We start from the raw sequence: 4,484 nt of genomic DNA on the forward strand, positions 1-4,484 counted from the left end.
CCTACTTCCGTAGTGATACTGCCTCGGAAACCCAAGGAGGGGTTGCTATGAGTCGGGGCCGACTCGACGGCACATAACAACAACAACAACAACAGCCAGCTGTCCAGTTTCTACATGGTATGAATCCACTCCTCTGGCACAGGCTTGCACCCATCACTGGCTTCACAGCAGTGAGAGTTTGCACATCAGATACCTCCACCAGGCCCGAGTCTCAACTCTCGGCTCTGCCACAGTTCAGTCACCCTACCTGCCTACTGTGAGCTGAGGACCCACCGAAAGACCAGAGGGGACCACTGGACCCAGAGTTGGCGTGGACAACACCATGACCATGGTAATAATAATAACCGAAAATGAAACAAAACCATTTACGGTTGAGTCAACCCTGATTCATGGTGATCCCATGTGTGTCAGAGTAGAACTGTGGTCTGTAGTGTTTTTTTTCAAAGTAAATCTCTAGGTATTTCTCCCAAGGTGCTTCTGGGTGGACTTGAACCTCCAACCTGCTTGTTAGCAACCAAGCATGTTGCATTTGCACTACCAGAGACTCCAATCATAATAATAATAGCTGACATTTATTACATGTTTTCTGGGTGCCAGAAAGTGTGCTAAGTACTTTCCAGGAACTATGTCTTTGACCCTCACAATAGACTTATGAAGTAAGTAGTATTACTGTCCCTATTTCACACATGAGAAAAGAGAGGCACAAAGAAGTTAAATGGTCTTCCCAGGGCCACACGTCTAGGATGCAAACCCTGGTGGACTGAAACCCAAGGCCAGTGTTCTCAGTCACTGGAAAAGCTTAAAAGTAATTAAATGTAACCCCCCTCTAGAGACGGCCATGCAACATGGGAGGATGGTCTTGTCTTGACTCTTCCACTAATTTATGGTATGGTTTTGGGCAAGTTGCTTGGTCTCTCTGAGCTGTGATTCCCTATCTGAAAATAATCAAGGGTAAACTAGACTGACTGTTCAGTCAGAGCTTTTCTGAGTCCTCTGGAATGTTCACTCTAAGAGGACAGAGCCTTGCTGGGTTCACTCCTGTGTCCTTAGCACCTGGAATTGTTCCTGGGGCAGAGAAGAAGCATGACAAACATGTATGAATGAATGGGTGAGTCTGGTGGCATATATAGTAGGGTGGCCCCATGGTATCTGGAAGTCTGAGCCATGGTCCTAGATACCTAGTGGGTGGCCTGCCCAGCTGCCCCTCTCTGTGCCCCACCCTAAGCTCCATCCTTACCCATGTTAAGTGGATAAGCTTCTAGCAATGTACAATGTTCCTTGTACAATGTCACCCCATCTATCATCCCCAGTAGAGTGGACCAAGAAAGGGATTCCTCCTTTCCAAGATCTGGAAAATAGGACCAAGAGAATACAGTTGTGTTCACTTCAGGCCTGGAATCAAACTCACTCCCATGGCTTCCAGCCAAACAACAGACAGACATATAGGTTGAACATTTTCATTAGGTAGATACATTCCTTAGAATGATCAATCATGGGAGAACAGAAGGGCAGTAATTAATTGCTCAGGGAGCTAGCTCAGGGGGCAGGAATGCAGAGGAAGGAAGGACACAAGGAGAAGGTAACTATAGGGAGGAAGTGGGCAGAGAGCTACTACATTGTGGGGACTGCAGTCAATGTCATGAAACAAAATGGGCATGAAATGCTGTATGGAAAATGAATTTGCTCTGTAAACTTTCACTCAAATTACAATGAAAATTTAAATAAGTAAAAAGAGAACACAGTTGTACCCAGCCTTCCTTAGCTGGTCTCTTGAATGAAGCGCCTGGAGAAAGACACATTTTCTTCATCATATGGATGAGGACATAGAGAAAGTTCATCAGCATATACAGAGAAAAATGAAACAGACAGAGTAAGGACCAGAGGGGAGAGCCAGAGAGAGAACACCCAGTTCCCAGCATTGCCTCATTCTTGCTCCTGGGGCCCGACTGTATTCAGGAATTGGGCTTCTTGTGACGTGTCTGCATCCTTATAATAAACTCATGGCAGGAGCTCTGGTAGCTTAGTGCCTAAGGCATTTGACTGCTAACCAGAAGGCTGGTGGTTCAAACCCACAGCCACTCCTCCAAAGGAAGACTGGGCAATCTACTTCCCTAGTGATGTTGTTGTTGTTGTTATTTGCCGTCGAGTCAGCCCCGACTCATAGCGACCCCTCCTTGGATTTCCGAGGCAGTATCACTACGGAAGTAGGATTGCCCAACCTTCCTTCGTGATACCACCTCAGAAACCCAAGGAGGGGTCACTATGAGTCGGATCCGACTGAAGGCAGTGTGTTTGGTTTTGGTTTGGTTAGACTCATGGCAAATGTGTGCCAGAGAGGAAATGAGCTCTGCAGAGTTTTCAATGGCTGACTTTCTGGAAGTAGATCTCCAGCCCTTTCTTCTGAGGCTCTTCTGGGTAGACTTGAATTTCCAACCTTTTAGTTCGCAGCTGAGCACACTAACCATTTGCACCATGCAGGTCGCTATGAGTTGGCACCCACTTGATTGCAAATGGTTGATTTGCTTAGGCTCATGGTGACCCCATGTGTGTCAGAGGTGCAGAGAGCTGCACCACTCCACAGAGCTTTCCATGGCTGGCTTTTCGGAAGCAGATTGCCAGGCCTTTCTTGTGAGGTACCTCTATGTGAACTCAAGTCTCCAACCTTGAAGTCAGGTGTGGGTTTTATTTTAAGTGCAACAGAAGTCATTGGAAGTTTCCCAAACATATCATATACTGTATCAGCTGCTGGAGAGTCAAGGGTAAACAAGACACATTTTGGGTCCTCAAAAACGGCCAGAGAAGTGAAGTGGCAATTCCCAGCAGTGGCCATAAAGTTAGGAGAGGATCTGATGAGATCGAACAAGACAGCTCCCAACCTAGCTTCAGGGTCAAGTAGACAATAGAAAGGTAAAGAAGTGAGGGAGGGAGGAGGGAGGAGGGATTGAGGAGAGTAAGAATCTCGGAACAAAGGCAGCAAAAGAAACCAGGATGTTTCCAGGAGTGAAAGTAGCCTCCGGGAACTGCTGAGTTAATTGACAAACTGGCACAATGAATATGACATTTTCAGAAAGATCTAGGATTTAGGGCTAGAGTAGCAGGACTCCGTGGGGGCACCCCAGGCAGCAAACCCAGGCAGGAGTGAGATTGCCTGAGGTCATGTTTTCTAGATGATTTTACACGGGAACTCCAGACCCTGGTATTGTAAAAGCTGACACCCATTCCCTGGACACCAGTAATAGTGAGAAAGATGACACCCCAGTGACTCATTCTAACTAGGAGAGAAGTTAAAAACCTGTTTGCCTGTGGCACACAGGACATGTACAGACCTACAAAAGGCAGGAGTGAGGCCATGTTTATCAGCAACAGAGACTTCAATCAACCTCTACTCGGGAACATGATATATGTATGTATATAAAAGACACACAATGTTCACTTGCACCAGTGGTTAAATAATGCAAATTAAGGCATTTGTGGTGCAGTGGTTAAGTACTCAGCTGGTAACCGAAAGGTCAGTTATTTAAATCCACATTCCACTGGAGAAAGATGAGGCAGTCTATTTCCATAAAGACTTACAGTCTTGGAAACCCTATGGGGCAGCTTTAGTTTGTCCTATAGAGTCACTGTGAGTTGGATCAATTTGACAGCAGTGGGTTGGAGTCTTTTTGTTTTTCAAAGGCAACAATGAAATGACCCCCCCCCCTTTTTTTTTTTTTGTCTATCAGATTGGAAATTGTTTTTTAAAATAAAACATATAGATAGCAATGGTGTGTTAAGATGGGTGCTTTGTGTGGCTGTCTAGGGTATAATGAGGCAAAAACACATCTGGAGGTTTAAAATAATACTAGATTTTGACCCTGCATTTCTACTTCAAAGAATCCACCCCAAAGGAATATTCAGAGGTTTCTACAAACTTTACATGTGTAAGGATGTTCATCTTAGCATGGTTTATATACCAAAAAAAAAAAAAAGGAACTAGCCCACATTTTTAACCACAAAAGATGGTTTAATTAATGATGTTCATCCATTTCAGGAGGTGGCATATGATCAAAAACCAATGACATTGAAGGAAGAAGTTGAAGCTATACTGAAGGAATTGGCAAAAAAAAAAAAAAAAGAAAAATCAAGGCTCCAGGAATTAACAGAATACCCACTGAGATGTTTCTACAAACAGATGCCATGCTGGAGGCACTTACTTGTCTACACCAAGAAATCTAGAAGACAGCTGCCTGACCAACTGACTGGACGAGATCCATATTTGTACCCATTCCAAAGAAAGGTGATCCCACACAATGTGGAAATTATTTCAGTACATAAGTAATATCATATGCAAATAAAATTTTGCTGAAGGAAATTAAAAAATTGTTGCAGTAGTATATTGACAGGGAATTTCCAGAAATGCAAGCTGGATTCAGAAGAGGATATAGAACAAGGGATATTATTGCTGATGTCTGATGGATCTTGGGTAAAAGCAAAGAATACCAGAA

The sequence above is a fragment of the Orycteropus afer genome, unplaced genomic scaffold (assembly GCF_000298275.1).
Source record: "Orycteropus afer afer isolate SDZICR_OR568_19922 unplaced genomic scaffold, OryAfe1.0 scaffold00288, whole genome shotgun sequence".
NCBI lineage: Eukaryota > Metazoa > Chordata > Mammalia > Tubulidentata > Orycteropodidae > Orycteropus > Orycteropus afer.